The following is a 23,148-nucleotide window of genomic DNA, read 5'->3' on the forward strand; positions in this document are numbered from 1 at the left end:
GGTGACGGAAGTGCCGGGAAGGCGCGGTCAGCATGATGATCCCCAACTGCAGGCGGCAAGGCAGATGCTTCCAGGCTCACATCGAGCTGTGGCGAGGATTCCTCTGGCCTGAATGTAGCGCCGTCCGAGCACGCGTCTTCCGCAATGTCGGGTGACTGCGTTTCTGTAGGCCGACGACGCACCTGGTCCACGTGCCGCCGGACAATTGCTCCAGGTGTTTCTACTGTAACCATTCGGGTCCCAGCTGTAGATGTCACATGTCCTGGTATCCATTTGTCTCCTGCCCCATAGTTGCGAACGTGCACACGGCTCTCTAGTTGGGGCAGCCACTCCTGGTTATCAGACGGTGCGTCTCCACTACCCTTCGGAAAACACGTATCCAGGCGCGATCTAATCTGGTATCCGAGAAGCATCTGTGATGGCGACTTTCCGCTCTTCTGGGGTGTCCTTCTGTAATTGAGCAGTAGTCGCATTAGTTTGTGCTCCAGTTTTCCTTCCTTCAACTTCCGAAGACCATCTTTCACTGTTCGGACAGCTCTTTCGGCGGCCCCATTAGATTGCGGGTGGAAGGGGGCGGTCCTAACGTGCGATATGTTGTTGTTCTCGATAAATGTTGCAAATTCACGACTAGTGAATTGTGTTCCGTTATCGGAAACTATCGTTCTGGGCACGCCAAATCTGCTGAAAATGTCCCGCAAACAGTGGATTGTAGCTGTCGAGGTAGCTTGCTTCAAAGGAAGCGCTTCTATCCACTTGGTGTGCGAATCGATTAGCACAAGCACCATCTTGCCTTCTATCGGTCCGGCAAAATCCACATGGATGCGGGACCACTTCTCAAAAGTTTGTGGCCAGCTTGCTGGTGGAGCGGCTGGCGGCATGGGCAAATTGTCGATGCAATTCTTGCACTGAGCCGACATTTCCTCAATCTCTCGGTCTAGCCCTGGCCACCAGAACAATGAACGCGCAATCGATTTCATCGGCGAAGACCCTTGGTGGGTTTCATGCAGCAGCTGCAGCAATCGCTTTCGCGCACCGGCTGGTATAACCACTCGATGGCCCCAATAAATTAACCCATGTGCCAGGGACAACTCCAGTCGACGGTCAAAAAATACCGCCAGGCACGGCTCAAGGCCTTTCGAGCTTCTAGGCCAACCACGTAGCACGTAATGCTTGACGCGATCTAGTGTCGGGTCGACAGCTGTAAGGTCCTTCAGCTCTCGTGTCGTGACTGTGCCTTCCTCCAGGATTTCCAAAGAAAAAACGTACTCTTGCGGCTCTAGGGGCTCCATACTGGGACCGGGTGATTGCAGCGGAAGCCTGCTGAGGGCGTCCGAGTTCAGCAGTTGTCTTCCGGGAGTGTACTGAAGTTTGTAGCAATATCCTCCGAGATAGAGGGCCCAAGGCTGAATGCGGGCTGCAGCCATAGACGGTGTTGGGCGGTCGGCCCTTAGCAATCCGAGGAGAGGCTGGTGGTCTGTAACCAAGGTGAATTCACGGCCCAACAGATAGTCTCGGAATCTCGTGACCCCAAAAACGAGTGCCAGTGCCTCACGCTCCAGCTGCGAGTAATTCCGTTCGGCTTTCGTGAGAGTCCTTGAACGGAATCCTATCGGTCTGTGGACGCTGCCTACTGTGTGAAACAGTACTGCGCCAATGCCGTGTGGGGAAGCGTCGCACTCGAGTTTCAGCTCCTTTAACGGGTCAAAATGGGCAAGCACTTCGGCATTCTTGAGACACTGTTTGGCCTTGGCGAACGCAGTTTCCTGGGGCTGGTTCCACTGCCATCGCGCATTCTTTTCTAGTAACTGATACAACGGGGACAACACGCTTGACATGTTCGGCAAAAACCTTGAATAAAATGTTAGCATTCCGACAAACGAACGCAGCTCGCTCACGTTACGAGGGCTCGGTGCTTTCATGATAGCTTCCACGTTCTTTTCCGTCGGGTGAAGACCGATACAATCGATACGGTGTCCCAGATAAGTAACCGATGGCTGGCTGAAATTGCATTTGTCATATCGCAGCTTTACGACATGCTCTCGAAACCGATCCAACACTGTTTTCAGCCGAGCTCCGTTGTCTGCCGCCTTTTCAGACACAAGCACATCATCTAAGTATGCCTGAACGCCAGGCAGGCCCGCTAGAATGGTATCCATCTTCCTTTGAAATATAGCAGGAGCAGAGGAAATGCCGAACGGCAGCCTGTTGTAACAGAATAGGCCTTGGTGCGTATTAATGACGCACAGCTTGCGTGAAGCTTCGTCTAGTGGCACCTGGTTGTAGGCATCTTTCAAGTCGAGTGTACTAAAAACTTCACCACCGCTTAAAGACGCGAACATGTCTTCAATCACCGGAAGGGGATACTGCTCAAGTGCACAAGCATGATTCAAGGTGGCCTTAAAGTCCCCGCAAATCCGGACTGTGCCATCTTTTTTAAGCACTGGTACTATGGGGGTCGCCCAGTCCGAATATTTTATGGGCGATATTATGCCTAGCGACACTAGCCGATCCAGCTCTTTTGCCACCTTGTCGCGGAGCGCGTACGGAAGCGGTCGCGCCTTGCAAAACTTGTTTACCGCACCGTCCTTGAGCACCAAGCTGGCTGGGGGTCCCTTCATCAGGCCCAATTCCTCGGAGAAGACATCTTCGTAGTTACTGCGTAAGGCGTTGATGTGGTTGATGGCTTCTTCCGTCACCGGCACTTCTTTTTTACTGACTTGCAGTACCGGAACTCCAGCCCTATCCAGCAGGGTTAACAGGTCTCGACCGCACAGGCTTGGTCCGGTGCAATCTAGTACTATGAGCGTGCATTCAACTGACACACCTTGGTGCCCAACAGCTAGCCGAAGCTCGCCTAACACAGGCAGCCTTCCAGCGTAGCTTGAAAGTTTCAGATGTGAAGGCTTCAAACTTGGCCAGTGTTTGCAATGCTTATCGAAAACCTGTCGCGCTATGACGCATACTGGTGATCCTGTGTCTACTTCCATTGCCAGTTCTACGCCGCCCCAATTGAATGTGCGGCGAATTGGCGGCTCGAGGCACTTCGTTCGCGCCGACAGCAAAGTCCAGATATGAGCATTTTCATAGCAATCTTCTGATGTGGTTTCTTGCACTGTTAATGTTTGACCACGAGGCGCAGGTGCAGCAGCCTCGAGTTGCTTGTCGCTGCGATTGGGACACATTTTTGCGAGATGTCCACGTTGACCACAGTGGTAACAGCGAGCTTTGGCCCAGCTGCAGCTGTTAGCGTCATGTTTCAAGCTTCCACATCTACTGCATTGCCGACACGCTGCATTTTCGGCGCTTTCTCTCGGTGTTGGCCGGCGACGCGCTTGCACTTTCAATAGTGGCGTTACTTCTGAGGAAATCTTTAGCGCATCGTTTTCCGCGGCTTCAGCAGCTATTGCTGTCGCTTCGGCTTCTTCTAGCTTGAGCTCTTTTTTTGCCAAGAGTTCCGTACTGCACTTGAGCGTACCCCGCAGACAATCCTGTCTCGGATCATCCTGTCAAGGCAACTTCCGAAGTTGCAGTTGTCTCCGATGCGGCGGATCTCGACGAGGAAAGCCTGAATAGATTCTCCTTCCAGTTGGCAACGACTGAAGAATTTGTAGCTCTCCGAAATTTCGTTCCGTTTAGGGTCATAGTATTCATTCAAGGCTTTGATAACTTCGTCATAACTCAATGAGTTTGGCGCGCGGGGAGCCACCCTTCCGGCAAGGATTTGAATAGTCTGCGTGCTCAGTGCAGCCACAAGAAGTGCTCTCTTCTTACTTGACTCAACGATGCCATTTGCTTCGAAATATGCCTCGACTTTGATCAAGTACGGCTTCCACTTATCTGTGCTTTCGTCGAAGCTCGGGAGCATCTGCAAAGCCATGGAAATCGCTGGCACGGCTGTCTTCAGTGCCGGGGTGTCTGGCTCTGCCTTGACTGCGTGGGTGTCGTCTTGACTCGTCGCCACTGTAACATTGTCGCGGCCGTTAGGCCACGGCAGGAACGAAACGTACGTACACGCCTGGGAACGAGACAGGTAAAACTCAGCCTTTATTGTCAACAGCAGGGTGGTTATATAGTAATCCAGGAGAGGGGGAATGGAAAGGGGAGACAGCGAGTTAGAAAGAAAACTTCACGCCTGCGCAGTGTGTAGCCCGCACTATGACACAGCGGCCGATACAACAGGCCTAAAAACTGTTTCGCTAAAGAACAGTGTTGTTTGTGAGGTAAGGTGCTTTCCTTAGTGCTCGTATCAAAGCTGTCCCTGATGCTTAATTTTTTTTTATTCTTCTGGCCTGCTTATAAAAGCATTTTACTGCGACAATTTATATGTTGCATAAAAATGGAGGTACCCTCAGTATGCTGAATATTTTGCTGGGACACAGCCCCTCGCACGTCATCAACTGTTATTCAGTTAAAAATGCAGCACCACAAGTTCTGCTTTCCGCTGTAGACAATCATGTGCGAAGATAAGACATCTATATCACACTTTTGGTGATTGTTAGGATCCGTTGCCTGTTTTACTGAAAATCGGAATAGTGGCTTGTAGAGGAGCTTTCTTTCCAGCTTACTTCAATGTGTGCGTCAGCCACGTGGACACAATGAAAGCAGGCCCTGAAAAAATTAATGCCAAGTATACCTGTGGCATTGTGGGTGATGAGCGCCAGCTAGTCTACATTGCGTTTTTAATGTGTAAGTATTCTTTGCCGAGGGTAATGCTGAGTGTGAAAAGTGCCTTGTATCTGCACAAAAATTCATAATTTGCACGGTTAAAACACTTAATGGGTATTATAGTGTAAATGTAGATGACTGGTAGGTTTATAAGCGATACGGAACAACTTAACCCCCCCCCACCCCCCAAAAAATATAAAAAGGCATACCCATAGAGATACATAGGGCTCCTTAGAAAATGCATGGGTAAGCTTATAGTAGGGGTGGGCCAACTGAAATTTGTGGGTGGGTCAAGTTAAAATTTGGATGTGGTCCAACTTAAATTTGGGCTGGGTGACCTTAAAATTTGGGGTGGGCCAACTGAAATTTGGGGGTGGGCCAACTTCAAATTTGGAGGTGGGCTAACTTAAATTTAGGGCTAAGCCAAGTTGAAATCTGTGGGTGGGCCAACTTGAAATTTGGATGTGGTGCAAAATAAATTTGGGGGTAGGCCAACTGCAATTTGGGAGTGGGTTAACTGACATTCGGGGGTATGCTTAAATATGCCTGGACAACTCCAGTAGAGTTTCTGCCTTATTTTTCAGTTCTTGAATTTGCTTTGAATTGGGCTGTCATGCACGCATGAGTGGGTGATGATTATTATTTGGTTTTCTCACGGATTCAGGCAATGTACGCGCAGGGGGTGTTCACATGAATGCACACTCTTGCTAACACTGAAATAGCACAACCATCCCATTAGAGACAAGAGCAGAAAAGCTACTTTCACATTGAGAAGACAAACATATGGATGGATGATGCACTTGCGACATATCGTTATAGGCAAGCACACTGAATATAATGCCTGCGGTGCACATGCACGCACAGGCAAGAAAAAAGCACCAAACACACAGGGATGTGCCACAAGCAATACTAGATCAGATCCACAAAGTAAAGCATCTTATTATTTGGCAGAAAAAATGCCTGGAGTATAGAACTCGCCTCAAAGCTCATTTTACATCAGTATGCCCCATTCATACGGCTTTAAGAAGAAGCCAACCTCCTCATGAGCGTTACCTTCCGCATTCTCGGTGCTGCTATCACCTTTTTTCAAAATGTTCTACACCATTGGGACGCGCAAATGGGCCGAAATCGTGCACCTCCATTAAATACTGGGGTCCGTGCGCGGGAGCTAAGGAGAAAGTGCGTGCCGTGCGCAGCGCGCGCAGCCGGCGCCGAGGAGAATCGAGGAGGAAAGCGCCGCGGCGAGGAGAGTGGCGCTACTTTCAAATTATCAAGGGGTTAGTACAAAGAGAAACTCGCCCCGTCTAGCCTCCGCAGGCGAAATTCCTTCCCTGCATTCTCTCTCAAGGATTGCGTGACGTATGCGTCACGGGACTCGCCTTCATTTTTTTTCCCTCGCTTTTTCGCTGCTCGGCGCACTTCCGCTGAGTGCGTCGCGTGCGGGCTGTTGCGTTTAAAACCCCTTGATAATTTGAAAGTAGCGACACTCCTCCTCGCGGCGCTTTCCTTCTCGATTCTCCTCGGCCGCCGGCTGCGCACGTCACGGGGGCTCCCGCGGACGCGACGCAGCATTCTATGTAGGCGTGTTATACGTATTGGGCCAGTTGTGCGCCCCAGTGGAGCTCAAAATTTTGAGAAATGCTCATAATAGCATCGATAATGCTGAATGCAACGTTTATGAAGAGGTTGGTTTTTTTCTTAAAGCCGTATGAACGGGGTATACTGATGTAAAAGGAGCTTTGAGGCGACTTCTATGATCCAGATAACTTTTCTGCCACATGGTGAGATGTTTTACTTTGTGCGTCCGATCTAGTATTGATTGTGGCATATCCCTTTGTGTGGGGGGTATTAAGCGAAAGCCTTAGATCTCTGTTTCAAGGTAGCGTTGTGAGCTGCAGAAAATATCACGTGACCGAACGAAGGCCGGAAGCAAACTAAAGCATATGCGGCCGTGTATAAGAGATAAGAGTGGACATGGTGGTACGACAAGGAAAACAACGATGGTCTTACGCACGCTTTTCTTCATTGTGCAGTTCTTCAGTTCTTGGGCACCTACGCGGCAGTGCGGCTCGAGCGGCTACGGTTTTCCAGCGCCAAGGCCCGTCCATCGGCGACGCATCCACTGTACTGGAATGCGAGAGTGACTTCGCCTACCTTTCGCCCGACGTTCTACCGACAGCCAGGCAACACATGCGCACATTCGTGCACGTGCACAATGTTCACGACTGCGCAACTGCAACATCGTGAACAGCATTGGTGGCCAAGGATATAAAACCAGGCCCGGCTGCATCGCTTGTCAGTGGGCATGGTGGTACGACAAGGAAAACAACCATGGGCTTACGCACGCTTTTCTTCGTTGTGCAGGTTAGTAGGTTACCGGAATTACCTCCGGCTTCTTTTAAATCTGATGACCTGTTCCTTGTCGTGCTTCCATGCCCAAAAGCCTTGGTTGATCCTTTCTATTCTTTGCTCTTGTTGTTATGTGGTGACGTTGAGAGCAATCCCGGTACAGGTTCGCAAAAAGCGCAATCTTCGAATGCTGTGGAAGAAATTTTGAAAACGGCTAAGGATCTAGACGAGCGATCTATAATGGAAACCCAACAGAAATTTATGGCTACGTCGATATCAGGCCTAAAAGAAAAACAGGAATCAGTTTGTCAGGTGATATCAGATATAAAAGCCAGATTAGAAAAAGTTGAACAGCAAACTTTTGCAATTGAGCAAAAGCAGACTGATCTCGACGACGTGCGGGATTCCGTAGTCCGCGTCGAAAAGCACACGCGCACATCGACGCCGAAGACCGCGCTCACCGGAATAACTTGTTGTTCTACGATGTGCCCGACTCCGCTGATGAAATGTATTCCAAGTCGGAAGAAAAAATACTGAAAATTTTCGCCGATACTCTAAAAGTGGATATGAATCGGGCGATTTACCGCAGGGAAAGCACGGCCACTAATCGTAAAATTTGAGACGTACAAAAGTAAGGACTTAGTCCATTCCAAGCGCCAAGTTCTAAAGGATGAAAATATATATATATATATCCGTAGGCGAAGATTACTGCCCGGCAACAATACGCGGCCGCAAAAAGTTGATCGAAATTGGAAAAAACACAAACAAGTCATTCAAGTTGCATTACAATAAATTGATTATCGGTGGAAAAACGTATGTTTACAATGACGCTCATAATACTGTAACTGAAATAGAAGCTTTTGATAGCACACAGAACGACCTCAGCCCTCGTACTCTTCGCTCTGGACGCGAATTACCATTGAAAGAAATATAGGGGAACGAACGGGGAGGCGGTTCTCAGCTGTGTTCTTGCTCAGTGCTTTTCTAGAACATGCGTAGTCTTCTGCCTAAGAGGGACGAACTGTGTGCCATTATTGATGTCTGTGACGCTGACATTATTGCAATAACTGAAACCTGGCTGTCATCTAGGGTGGCCAACTCTGAGTTTTTTTTTTCAGAAATAAATAGGCTGTTTTTCGGAGCGATCCCACCAGGTAAATAGGCGGTTGTGTACTTCTTGCAATCGGTGACCGATTTGAGGGCTTTTGTGTGCCGGTTGTTTCAGATTTAGAAATCATCTGGTGCTGCCTTACAATAAAATTTAAAAAAGCTACTAATAGGGGTTTGTTACCGATCACCCTCAAGTCCTTTGTCCTTTTGCAATGACCTGTATGACAACTTGAACCAGATAACAATGCACTATCCTGGAGTGCCAATATATCTAATGGGCGACTTTATTTTCCAAACATCGTATGGTCCCACCTCAGTCCGTTTTCTGACCCCTCATCTACTTAATGTAATGAGTTCGTTACACTTTGTTCTGACTTCAGTTTCTCACAAATGGTCATGTCACCAACGCGAATAACTCGGCACTCAACCTCACTACTTGATCTGGTTCTCACATCTTCACCTGACAACTTCTCATCGATAACTCACTTACGTGGTCTCAGTGATCACGACATTTTGCATTTCACGCTTACATTCCCTCAGCAGTATCAATGCAAACAACTAAAGACAATCAGAAACTTCAAAAGAGTCAACTTATTTGTCATAAACTCAAGCCTATGTTCATTTCTTGACGATTTCTTACCGCAGTTTTTTGAACGATCATCTGAAAGAAATTGGTGTATGTTCAAGAATAAAATTTTAGAATTAATCCGTCCGCTTGTTCCACTCCAGCGTGCTTATTCTCATAAACAAACCCCCTGGTACAACAGGTTCCTTAATATGCTCTCAAATAGGAAGAGACACCTTTTTCTCAACGCTAAACGGACGAAAAAGCCTGCACATTGGCTTGCATATAAAAACGCTGCCTCTAACTACTCAATTACTGCTAAAAATACTAAGTACACATTTTTCAGCAAAACCCTGCCAGTATACTAAAAACCAATCAAAAGCACTTTTGGAGCATAGTAAAATGCAAACGTGAAAATAAGATTGCATTAACACAGTCTGGTAGTCAGGTTTCCACCTATCTTTGCGCAGACGTCTTGAACAGCGCGTTTGTGCAATCATTTTCGTCTCCCGCACCTAACAACGAACGTCCCGTCCTACAGGGCTGTAACTTTCTTCCTATGGACCCTATTATATTTTATGCAACAGGAATTTAAAAAATAATGGAAAATTTGAAAATTACTTCTTCCTGTGGTGTCGATGAAATCACCACCAAATTCTTAATTATCACAGTTGAATATTTGTCTATCATATTGCAATATATATTCTCGCAATCATATAACTCTGGCATGCTTCCGCTAGATTGGAAAGCAGAAAAAATCATTCCCATACACAAATCAGGTGACATTCATAATCCTTTTCATTATAGACCAATTTCTCTTACCTCAGTACCTTGTAAAATTATGGAACATGTAATTGACACGCATCTCATTACCTTGGATCCTTGACGACAATAATTTCTTTACTCCTCACCAGCATGGGTTTAGAAAAAACTTCTCTTGCGAAATACAGCTTCAAACCTTTACAAGCGATTTACACTCTAACCTTGACGCAGGCTTCACGATGGACTGCACATTTTTGGATATCGCTAAGGCATTTAACAAGGTGTGTCATGCTCTGCTCTTACACAAACTAAGCATTTTAAACATGGGCTCTACACTACTTAATTGGATCTGTAGCTTTCTTACATCGCGCGTTCAGTTTGTTTCTGCTAATGAATCTAATTCCTCTTTAGCCCCTGTCGGCTCAGGCGTCCCTCAAGGATCTGTCCTGGGCCCACTTTTGTCTCTTATATACATTAATGACTTACCTGCTAATATTTCATCAAAGATTTGTTTATTTGCAGATGATTGTATGATATAGCGCACATTTTCCAATGACTGTGATGTAACAGCTCTGCAAACTGACTTAAATAAAGTAACTGGTGCAGCACGTGGAAAATGCAACTTAACATTAAGAAGTGCAAAACTATGAGGGTTTCTCGTACTAGCTCTAGTTCTCCTAATTACTCTCACTAATATATCACTGGAATGTGTGACCTCGTATCGTTATTTGGGAGTGACCATAACTAACAATTTGTCTTGGAAATCGCATATAGATGTTATAGTATCCAAAGCTAACCGCACTTTAGGGTACCTGCGCCGAAAATTTTCTCATGCACCATCATCATTAAACCAATTACTGTATACCACTTACGTTTGCTCGCAACTTGAGTATGCTTCATCAATATGGGATCCCTGGCATTCAATACTAATACACACGCTGGAAGCTATACAAAACCGCTCAGCCCGTTTCATTTTAAATAACTTCAATCGGACAGCAAGCGTAACACACATGAAATGTTTATTAAACCTGCCTCTCTTATCCAACCGCCGTAAACACTCAAGCATTTCTCTTTTTCGCAAAATCTATTATCATAACACCTTTTTACACACTCTTTGGATCAGGCCAGCACCTTTCATTTCTTCTCGCCGTGATCATAATCAGAAAGTTAGCATATCGCATTTCAATACTATCATGGGCACAAATTCATTCTCACCAATGACTAGCAAAGACTGGAACAACTTATCCCGTTCATTAACAGGTATAATTAATCCACTTATGTTTAGTAACGCACTTGAAAACGAACTTTTGTAATATACTTACCATTTGTCTTGCCTATGTGTATGTACCTTTCTCTATTGCAGCGTTTTGATCAGCATCATGATCAAAAAGTTAACAATGCATTTTGTAAATCTATTGTACATAATATGTTTTTCGAACCTCTTTACCATTGTGTACATCACATTTGTATTTGTATCTTTTGTACCTCTGTTTGTAATCATCGGATGTCAACTCAAAATTTGGAATTATTATTGCTGTTATTTATTTTGTTTGAGTTACTTTTACCGATGTTTACTTTGTATTCTCTTAGCCCCTCTCCTCTATAATGTACTATGTACCTTGAGGGTAAAAGAAATAAAATGAGATTATTACTGATTAGCAAAGTTAAATATTGATTGGTTAGTGATTGGATTAAGATGAATGAAGGCATATTAAGGAGCATTTAGGTGTTTTAAGAAGAATTAAGGTGGATTAAAGTCGATGAAAGTGGATTAGGGTCACGGAGGAAGACATTTAGGAGGTGAAACTCCCGTCAGCGCGAGCGAGCGCGGGCGACCAGATAAGTTCACATTTGCATGCGCCGACGGGGCCGTATGCAGTGGCGGCGCCAGGCGGCGCGTAGAAGCCGCAGCGAAAAAAAAAAGGCGGTAACTGGTGACACGCGCGTGGTAGAAGCGAAATGCCATACCAAAACGCTGCTGCCACGCACGGAAGTGACGTCATAGTTATGATGACGTTGTTTAAACAAGTATGGCGTGTTCCGGTTTATAGTTTTGCGCGCGCTGCTGGAGCTGCTTTAGTGTTTCAGCTTGGCTAAAACACAATTTTACGGTTTCTTACTGTGTTGTGTGATAGAATGTTGTTCTAGTTAGTTGCGCTGGAAGAAACGGATGGTGTTCGAGCTTGCGATCTCGAGCCACACTTGGGCGCAACGCTGGAGCAGCTCGTTTCTTTATGCCTTGGAGCGCGTTTATGGTTGGTGGTGTGGTCTTGTGCAGCCCCTGTTACGTTTTTCAGTGCTGTTGCTCTTGTTTGTTGAATTTACTGATGTGAATGGAGCATATGTGGGCTCTCAGTTTGGCAGAACTTTTTGCTGTTATGGTAAAAACGTTTAAACTCGTTCCAAATGCTTGTTGCTGCAGTTGCCGCTTAGTGTTGTGCATCGATCGCGGAAAAAAAAAACAAATGTTTCATCCTTCGTAGGATTGCTGTTGCAGATATTGCTTCAGAAGATAAAGCATTTATCTAAACACGAGCACAGGGTGTAAATGATCGCACTCCGATGCATGTGATACATAATGACAATCACCACGAAAGCCTATCGCATTACTATTACTTCCACAGGTAATTTTCATGGCTGCTATGGAATGGCTGTCTCACTGCACCACAATCTATAGCAACTAATACACTGGGCATTTCAAATGGTTCATGAAAGCGGGTTGGGCCCTGGCCAGACTGAAGCAGCGGCACTTGAGACACACTTTTCAACGCCCAGCCTCGTGTGAGTCACTTGACACTCGTCACAGACACTTGCTTACATTGCCTTCAGGCGGGAACAGGCCTTTCTGTTAGATTCACGTTTCACGTCCAGGCTTTCGTTACTAGGCTTCTGCGTGCTTAAGGCGACGCGAAATGTTTGAATGCACTTTGCTCATCGACAAAAGGCGCCCTTACTTTGCACAGCGATTTGGAAATGTGTATGCACCCTACATCGACGTCAATGCCGACGCGCACCACTTCTGCGTTTTCGAGCTCGAGAGCAGTGTGTCGACGTGGTGTCCAAGGCCAAACAGGCATCCGACTTTGCCAGAAGGCGTACACACAACTTAAAGAATCGCTACATACGACACACCCTGCAATATGCATGATCCGTGTCGGCACCATATGCAGTCGGCGCTGTGCTACCACGACTCTTCGAAACCGACAGTCCAAATGAGGCGACATGTCGTGCTGTTTCGTGGATGCAGCACAGTGCGTTCGAAGCTTCTGTAGCTTCGTAACGGCAACGTTATTCGTACTCGCCGATATTACACAGTGATATGCAGTCGGCGCCGTGCTACCACGACTCTTCGAAACCGACAGTCCAAATGATGCGACATGTCGTGCTGTTTCGTGGATGCAGCACAGTTCGTTCGAAGCTTCTGTAGCTTCGTAACGGCAACGTTATTCGTACTCGCCGATATTACACAGTGATTCAATACTACAGTACACACCACACAGCCACAAGGAATCGCAACGGTCCTCCCATTGCGTGCACGCGTGTGTAGGCGCCGACAGTCATTTTCGATTTTGAAACGCAGCATAAAATAAATGCTTTATTTATTTAGGCGTAGTGTATTTAACAACAAAACGATAACGTTAGCATTTCATGTATTTTTTACTAAGTTTTCTTTTTGTGACGTCATCATGCGTGGCAACAGCGGACTCCACTTGGGGTCGTCTGCTGCCACGCGCGTGCACCCAGCGCCGGCCAAAAAAAAAAATGCAGCGCCCGGGCAGGCGGCTCCGGCGCGCTCTCCGGCCACTTCCGTGCAGGCGCGCGCGGCCGAACGGGAGCAACACGCTCGACCGGTTGTCCTGGCAACGAAATGGCCGTAATTTCTTTCCAGGCCGCCAGGCGCCGCCAGCTTGATAATGGCTCCGCGCGCTTGTGACCTTTTCTGATCGCCGCAAACAGCGGAGTTTCCACTCCTAAACGTTTCTTGCTGCGTGATTAGGGTGAATGAAGGTGCATTAAGGTGCATTGGGTATGAATATGGTGGATTAGGGTGGATTGAAGTGAATGAGGGTAGAATAAGGAGGACTAAGGTGCATAAAGAAGGATTAGGGTAGATGAAGGTTGATTAAGGTGCATTAAAGGGACCCTGAAACGATTTTGACGATTTTCTACAAACGTACTGAGTCGTTAGAGTGGGTCCTTCTGATCATTAATTGACACATCTAAGTGCTCCGCGTAAAGCGTGTAATTTATTATAAGATTTTAAAAATGCACATCGCTGCCGATCGCAGCACACTGCTCGGCGGAATTTCAGGCCGCCCCTAACCATAGGACGGAAATCGCCCATATGACGTCAGTGGGACGAGCTATGCGATTGGCTGACTAGGGCGCGTGATCGATAATTTTTCCAACTTTATGGTAAACAAATGATGTTTGCAATAGTTGGAATGTTAGTTAATTTGTTTTTATAAAAAGAAAGTAACATAAAGAGAATGCACAAGAACAATTTTTCAGTGCACTTAAGCACTTCCGCCACACAGGAAGTGTCGTCTGCTTGTGTTACAACGTGCTCTGTCTTTGACGAGAGCTCCACAGTCAGTGTCGGTCTGTCTTTTCGCGAGCGCTATGACTCGACTTTGTTGCGTTGTGGACTGCAAACGCAGCCGACTGGCAATATGTCAAGCTGCGACATCGTGTCCTTCTGCAAGCCAGTAGACGAGCGGACTGGCTGCAGCGCATTGGACAGCCACTATCCGATGGGCGCCAGGATTTGCGCAATTGCGGCCGTCACTTTACGCCGGAAGATTACTAACGCAGTAGCGTTTCGCGAGTCCGGTATTAGGGTAAACGCAAGCGCAAGGGGACAGGGCCTGGCCGTGTCCCCTTGCGCGTCGTTTCAGGGGATGAACAGAGGCGCAAATGTGAATGGTCTGCACGGTGCAGCCACCTGGTGGCATAGAGCTCAACCACACATAGTAGCAGTAACAAACTGTATTCTTCTTTGCTGCTTGTGTAAATTTTTCGCAGGAGTGTAATCGTTAACACGATGTTTTTGTAAATGTTTAAAATGTTTTACACTTGGTTAGAGCAATATTAGCTCTTTCTTCGGCAGGTTAAGCTCTGCACCAACGGGTGGCTGGACCGTGAAGACCGATCAGGCAGCTCGCGTACGTCTACGCTAAAGTTCCTTCATCAGCTTGAGTTTCTACCTTCACCGTTCCGTCGAAACGTTCTACTAGTGTGTGATTACCGGAATACCAGACACGTTCGGCGCTTCGACAGAATGCTCGCACCGCACGAGGCTTCGATAGCTCTCGCTTGGGGTTGTCGGCCAAGCCGCATGCGGAGACGTTTCGCGCGGGCGGAGGCGGGCTCCAAAACAACTGGAAGTGGACGATGTGACGTCGAATCGTGACGCAGAACCAGTGAAGGCGGAGCTTAGCCTCGATCGCTCGGCGAACGAGTAGAGGAGGGAAAGCATGGCTAGTGAGGAGGGTAACTTGTAATCGCTTGTAGCGCCATTAATACGTAAAAGTTGGACTAGGGTGGATTAAAGTCGACGAAGGTGGACTAAGGAGAATGAAGGAGGATTGGGGTGGATTAAGGTCGATGAAGGTAGATTAGGGTGAATTAAGATGGATTAAGGTACATTTAGGATGATTAAGGCCGATTAAGGTGCACGATGGATTAGTATTGATTAAGGTTTATTACAGTAGGCTTTGCAAACTTCATCCTCCTTCATCCACCTTAATCCTTCTTCATGCACCTTAATCCACCCTAATCGGGCTTAATCCTTTTTATCAACCCTAATTCACCCTAATCTATGTTAATCGTCTTTATACACCTTTATCCACCTTAATTCTGCTTAATACACCCTAATCCACTTTAACACACTCCAATCCACTTCCATCAACCCTAATCCATCCTAATCGGTCTTAATCCTTCTTTATCAACCCAAATTCACCTTAATACTTCAGCCACCTTAGTCCTCCCTAATCCTTGTTCATGCACCCTAATCCATCATAATCAGTCTTAATACTCTTTCATCAACCCTAATTCACCTTAATCTACCCTAATCCGCCTTAATACACTGTAATCGTCCTTAATCCTCCCTAATAGACCTTAATTCAATCACTAATGAATCATTAAGTAACTTGGCTAATCATTCTCTTATACAGGGGTGGACATGCTTTGGGTCGCGTCTGGCCTTCCTTGGGTCACGTGATGTTTTCTGTTTACAACGCGACTTTGAAACATAGAGATCTAAAGGGTTTGGTCTTAAAACTTAAAAGAAAAACCGCAATGTGGACTAGCAAGCACTCGTCACCTGCAATACCACGGGTATACTTGGCACTAATTTTTTCAGGGCTTGGATTCATTGTATCTGACTGGCGCACAGAGCAATGTAAGCTACAAATGATAGCTTTTCTACAAGCTGCTATTTCAATTTTCAGTAAAACAGGCAACGGATCCTAAAGACGCGAAAAGTGCGATCGAGAGGCTGTCTCTTCGCACATAACTGTTCACAGCGGAAAGCAGAATCTATAGCGCTGCGCTTCCGACTGAATAACAACAGTTGGCAACGTGCGAAGTGATGGAGCCGCCGCTGAATGTTATGCATACTGAGAACCGCATTTTTATGCAACGTACAAATTGCCGCAACAAAAGCGCTGGTGAGCAGGCCGGAAGAATGAAAAAAAAAAGCAGCATTACAGGATGCTTTGCTACGAGCAATAAGAAAGACGCCTCACCTCGCAAACAACGCTGTTCTTTGTCGGAACAAAGTTCTTTCGGCCAATGTTATGCAGCCACTGCTTCCTACGCAGGCCGTCACGCTTTCCTTGTGGTGTCATAAAAACGGCATAACAATGTTCCGGCTTCTTGCTACCCGCCGTTGTTACTCAGTGGCTATGGTGTTGGGCTGCTGAGCACGAGGTCGCGGGATCGAATCCCGGCCACGGCGGCCGCATTTCGATGGTAGCGAAAACACCCGTGTACTTACATTTAGGTGCGCGTTAAAGAACCCCAGGCGGTCCAAATTTCCGGAGCCCTCCACTACGGCGTGCCTCATAATCAGAAAATGGTTTTGGCACGTAAAACCCCATACTTTAATATTTTTAGGCTTCTTGCTGCAGTTATATGCGCAGCAGCACGGCACAGCGCTAGCACATAGAGCAGGAAACAGCGTACAACGAACGTTCGCTACGCCGAGCTCAAGCGCAGAGCCAGCCGAGCTGAGGAGAAAAATGGCGCGAACGAAAAAGAAAAACACAAGCAAAACGCAATACCCGCGCGTTTCCAAGGGCAACGGTAGGGAGAGCAATCGTCGTGCGGAAAAACGGGGGCAAAACTGGTCGCCGCGGGGGAAGGGGGAAGCGCAAGGGTTGAGGAGGAGGCGAGGAGGTCGCGCGGCGGCGGCAGAGTTCAAAGAGTGGCGGTACTTTCAAATTATCAAGGGACTTGCGTTTGGCTCGTTTCGCGCAGCACACGATTTTGTGCGTTGTACACGAGAACACATGCCTAGCGGTATGAGTGGTATAAGTCAGTGCTACGCGAATACTGAGGCAGATACAAGCGGTTCATAGAGCTTGATCGCGCGCTGGAACACGGTAGAAAATGGCATAGTTTCTGTGTCAGCGTGCGCGACTGCATGACGTGGGAACAAGTAGACGAAGCGGAAGTACATATCCCTTGCTGCGGTGCGAAGTAAAACAAATACACGCAGACATTCGATTTGTGTGCTTTATTATTTCTCTAAACCTTAATTCGTATATCGATGCCAGCGACGGAGCGGCGGTGGTCGCGGTGGCTGAGCGGCAGCGCGGCGCGCAGACGCAGCTTCGTTTCACCACGGCCGGATTTGACTCTCTCCTCCGCGCTGCCTCGACTCGAGGCGAGGGAGCGCAGAGGAGAGAGTCGGGGGAGGAAGTCGAGAGTCAAGGGAGTCGGCCGGACTCGAGTCGAGTCCGGCCGTGGTTTCACATGCTTCGTTCGGGCAGGAGCTGGTGGGGCGCACAGAGGAGCGATGAAATTTGTAAATGGCGCTACTTGCAGCTGGTGTACAACTTCCGCGGCTTTTTAAAGGGGCGGCGCACGGCAGCCAGCATGCGCGTCGCGTTTGAATTTTTAATGTAATAACTAAGCGTGTATAAGCGAATGGAACTCCCCGCCGTCTAACATCGCCGAGATATCAGATCCTTCAATATTTCACTCAGCTTTCCTGGACTATTTACAAAATGAAAAAGAATGACAACACGTACCTGCATGCCTTCATTTTATTTACAGTCTTTGTACACTATGTGTATGCAGTGTTCTTTCCAATGTATTTATTATCAGTGTTTTAATGGCTATTTAACAAAATGTTCTATACTCGTCTTCAATGCATTCGGTTGATATTTTTTTGAACTATGCTATTCTGGACACCTTCGTTCACATCAACTTGCTGTTTCTTTTTACTTGTTTTGTTAGTATTCTTGTCTTCTATCTGTATTGTTCATAAATGATATTTATGTCCTCACCTTAAATCCCCCCCCCCCCCCCCATATGTAATTTCCACTAGGGCCTTTATATAGGGTACTGAAATAAATATATAAAAATGCGCGGTTCAAATATCACGAAGCTTTTGCAGCTCAGAGATGCATTATTAAGACGGGTGACACTTCTGCGGAGGGCAGAGAATGCAAACTAGAAGAGTTGACTGTTGGGCTAGTTGGTCGTCCATATTTGAAGTAGTAGCTTAGCGCAAATAAAACCACAGACACAAGGAAGACAGACAAGGACAAGCGCTTGTCCTTGTCTGTCTTCCTTGTGTCTGTGGTTTTATTTGCGCTAAGCTACTACTTCAAATACAGAGAATGGAAAGATTCGTTATTTGCAGCACCGGAAAGTGCAGCAGATGTTTAGCCATGCGATTTAAAAATGAGGAAGATCGCATTTGAAGGCCGCGCTGAGCGAATTGGATTTTACTAAACGGCTTGGTGTTAGCTCAAGCGAACCTGGACCGTGAACGAAAACAACCCGAAACGCCGACTTTCAACTTTTGTCATTAGGTCGTGTGCCGCATATGTAGTGCTTGGGCGCAGAGAAAATCGCACACGCAAACAGACAAATACAACGCTGTGGCTGCGCGCAATAAACCGGGCAATAACATCACCACGTCGTTCAGTTCACTCTCCGCGCCCGCAGGTGCCAGCAACATGCCCTTTAAAAAGCTTTAGCTTAGTAAAACAAACTTTGGTACATATGTGGGCGCCTTCGCGAGCGTCAACATGCACTAAATATTTTAAATTAAATTACGGCGTTTTATGTGCCAAAACCACAATCTTATCATGAGGCGCGCCGTAGTGGGAGACTCAGGAAATTTTGACCACCTGAGGTTCTTTAACGTGCACCTAAATGTAAGCTGTACACGGTTTTTTTTTTTTTCGCATTTGGCCCCCGTCGAAACGCGGCCGCCGTGGCCGGGATCCTATCCCGTGACCTCGTGCTTAGCAGCCCAACACAGGTCCACTAGACGAGAGGAAAGACTTTATAACATACAGAAATAATCCATGCACCCATCAGACTGAGTTTAGCAGTAGGCTCTACTTCATTCTCCTTAACTTCAAATGTTTCTGGCGCTCCTTTTGAAGAGCCTGGTCCTTATTCAAAGATTTTGTGAAAAAAGTGTAGCCTATAGCTAAAACCACTAAATGGATCATTTTTACAGTGAGCTCTCTACGATGGAGCTAGCATCCCACTTGGTGAAGTGTTAAAGTGCTCAAGAACTGCATTAAAGTATGCACACTGAAAGCAAGAAGCTTCTCTATTGAAAAAAAAAATATCGTGAATGCATCCTCTAGCACTTTAATGAGCGTGGCTAACTCATCTCCAGGGTGCAACAGGCCGTTCGCAAACGACACACTCTGTTGCCTACTCCTTGTCAACACGTTTGATGTTTCGCGACGGGGGGCTTGATGCTTCTTAGCGCGTGTTGTAGGCGTTTGTCCCTAGGCGTGCCGTCATTGCGGAGTGGGGTCGAGTTTGTTTACGCTCGGACGCTGACTGCCGGCGCGGTAAAATAGGTGAAGCAGCGGACACTGACGCCCGATTTGGCGACCGCTGTGGCGGACAGGCTGTCTCACACCTGCGGCGCTCGTGCTAAGTCTGTCGTGGCGGATCATAGCTTTCTCGTGCCTTACGGCGATGTAACTTGTAAATAACATCACAGATGTTTCTGTGGGAGCCGTAGCAACCGCAGTAGAGCCCGGGCCACATATACTGAAAATTTAGAAGGCTGAGCGCCTTAGCAACCGCGGTTGAACGCAAGTGGCCGAAAGGCCGCCGGTGACTGACCCAGCGCCGCAGGCGCGAGAAAGTCTGTCCGATGTACCTTCAGAGGGTTTGCTCGATTTACAACACATGCTGTGGCGCTGCTTGGCGTTGGTCGGTGATGGTTCTCGAGGTGAACAGTGGTGGCAGCGAATGCTGCACAGTGAAGTGCTGGCAGACCAACTCAGGGCTGTCCAGAGGGCCCGTGTGATGGCAGAGGGGCTCGGCCTCTCTGTACCGACGTGGGAGCGGCCCGCATCAGTCCCAGATTGATCCCTCAGGACCTAAATAAATTTCTTCATACCATACCTTCAGAGGCAAAGTTCTGACTGGTGTTGCAGAAGTCGCGGGGCGCGCTAGTACTGAACTTAGGGTCACAAGTTGGCTGCTGGACGTAATTTTATTTGTGCAGTCGTGTTTTTTACTAATTGTAACAACGTGTCATTATTTCGCATTATTGGCGGCGCCTCCAGGAAACCAATGCGGCAACGGGGACACCGAAGCTAGAACCCGGACTGCTCCGTGAGTTGGGGCTCGCCGAGGGCTGCGCGTCCTGGGGTCGGCTGTCCGCTCTCGCGGACAGCCAATGTTTTATGCGAGTACTCCCTGGCACGATTCGGCATCCGCGGCCTCAACCCACGGGCCGCCCTGCTTCCAGCTTTGATCCCTCTGCTACCTCTTGAGTGCCCCGGAAATCCTGCGCCGCCGGCTTTATTATAACCTCAGGTGCACTCCTTACGAACTTTAGAACTACATCAGTTCGAAACCAGCAAAGCAGTGCATGCCGCTGATATGAAAAATGTAAAGGCCATGAAATGAACAAGGTGAGGACAAATATGTTAATGACACTTTGCCATTCAATATCCTTGTTTACATTCTTGTACATATGCAACGGCCAGTGAAAAATCTCAATGACGCTGTCATTTGTTCCAATGTATTAGGCAGGCGCAGCTGTCACCGATCGTGTATCGTGAGTAATTGCACCGAAATTATAGTCGCAACAGGGAGCACGTACAGAAAGCAGGAGTTCTGCAGAATATACGAGGGCGAGTCAAATTAAAGGGAACCAATGCGAATATAAGACAAACGGGGTACGTTATTTAAAGGTAGCCTCCATGAGCATTTAGTCGTTTCTCCCATTGACTAACGAGTCGCGTAATCCCCGTCTCATAAAGCTCCTTGGGTTGTTGCTTCAAAACGTCTGCAACTGAGTTTCACGTCATCGTCCGAGACGAATTTGGTTCCCTTGAGCTGTTTTTTCGGTTGCCCCAAAATGTGGAAGTCGCAAGGCGACAGATCTGAGCTGTATGACGGATGTTGCAGCGTTTCCCGCTTGAACTTTGCCAGTTTTATATTAATCACATCAGCGACGTGGGCACGGACATTGTCGTGGAGAAAGATGACCGCATTCGTCTATTTTCCACGTCGTTTGTTCTTGACTGCGAAACGCAGCCGATCCGCCGCTTCAAAATATCGGAAAAGATTGATAATATCTCTGGGTTTAGCAAATTTTATCAGTATAGACCCCTGACGATTGAAAAAAAAAATCAACAACACCATTACGGCAGAAATGACGGTCTGTGCTTTCTTTGGGGGTGGTGAATTCGAATGTTTCCACTGGAAACTTTGCCATTGTGTGTCAGACTCGTAGTAGTGGCACCATGGTTCGTCCCCGATCAGAATTGCAGACAAAAAGTCGTCACCCTCATTGTGATACCGGATCGGATGAGTAAGGCAGCGCCGAACTTCTCTGTCTTCTGGTGGTGGTTCAAAGCTTGGGCAATCTTGCGCACACAAGAGCCGATAACATAGATGTTCATGAATTATAGCGTGGACCCAACCGTGACTGATGTTCACACGCTCTGCAAGTTCATCGATGCTTATTCTCCGTTCTGGCCTTATCAGCTCATCAACCTTTGCAATTTTGTTAGGGGTGATTGCACGATGGCTTTGGTCCGGTCTGGGATCGTCTTTGCAACTTTCACGTCCTTCTTTGAACCATTTGTTCTAATGCTTCACAGTGGCCAATGAAATGCAATGTTCAATGTACACGGCATCCATACGGTCACTAATTTCTTTTTTGGAAAACACCTTCAGCTGTAGAAAACCTCCGGCACCACGCTGCTCAACTTCTGGAGCGTCCATTACGTCACGCAACCATGTTCAACCCAGTGTATGAGCGCATTAAATGAGCATTTATCCTCACACCTGCATGTCACTTTTGTAAATAAGAGATGCCTGTGTGCTACGCGCAGGCCTTGCAGATAATGAACAGAACCATAATTGCGCAGGGTGGGTAGGCTCACTTTTATTTGACTCGCCCTCGTACATTGGAAATACGCAGATACACTGGAATATACAAATGCGAAGATACAGCTTGATAAAGGGCAAAAAAGTGCCACTGGAAACAAAGTTCGCTGCACGTAGGCACAAAACCTCGCAACAAGATGTCTAAACATATGTATAAGTCTGCAATAAATCTACGTATCTAAGAAAAAGTCACGGTATATAATGGGCCAAACAAGGCAAATAAACATGTTGCGCAATCACAGATTCACAGAATCCTAGATCCCGCTCCCATTCCGTCCACTCCTCCCGATGTATCGCGCGCGACGGAAGGCGGCGCGCTTGCTCCTCACTTTTCTCCCTTGCGCACACAAGACTGAGCCACCATGCATCGTCGGCTCACCCATTCCTCCCCTCCCCCCCAACCGCTTTCACTCGCACATGCAGCATGCGGTGCGCGGTCACGATGTTATCGTCCTTGGACTTTATGCGGAACATGTGGGCGACGGCGACGGCAGGAATGCGCCTAGAGTGTCCATATAATTGCTATCGCAATAATATAATATGAGTATCCGGCAGCTGAAGCGTACCATGGCCCATTACTTTCCCCAAAAGAAGTAACAAAATAGAACTTTCACCATGCGACAATTCGCTGCGCCGCAACAACGTTTTTTTTTTCCTTTTGTGGGGCGGGGGCACCATAATGAAAAAAAAAACGCAAAGGAAAGTATGTTGGTCACAATCCAATGCCTACTTTGGGCAACTAATGTGGCTATTAAAGGAATATCGAAGAAAACACGAGACGCTAGGTCCACCAAGAACCATGCGCATACTGCTCGGTATCCTACACCGGCGAGACAAGATTTTCTTAAAAAAATAAATTATGGGGTTTTACGTGCCAAAACCACTTGCTGATTATGAGGCACGCCGTAGTGGAGGGCTCCGGAAATTTCGACCACCTGGGGTTCTTTGACGTGCGCCTAAATCTAAACACACGGGTGTTTTCGCATTTCGCCCCCATCGAAATGCGGCCGCCGTGGCTGGGATTCCATCCCGCGACCTCGCGCTCAGCAGTCCAACACCATAGCCACTGAGCAACCACG

This window comes from Dermacentor albipictus, chromosome 1, assembly GCF_038994185.2.
Source record: "Dermacentor albipictus isolate Rhodes 1998 colony chromosome 1, USDA_Dalb.pri_finalv2, whole genome shotgun sequence".
In the NCBI taxonomy this organism is placed as follows: Eukaryota; Metazoa; Arthropoda; class Arachnida; order Ixodida; family Ixodidae; genus Dermacentor; species Dermacentor albipictus.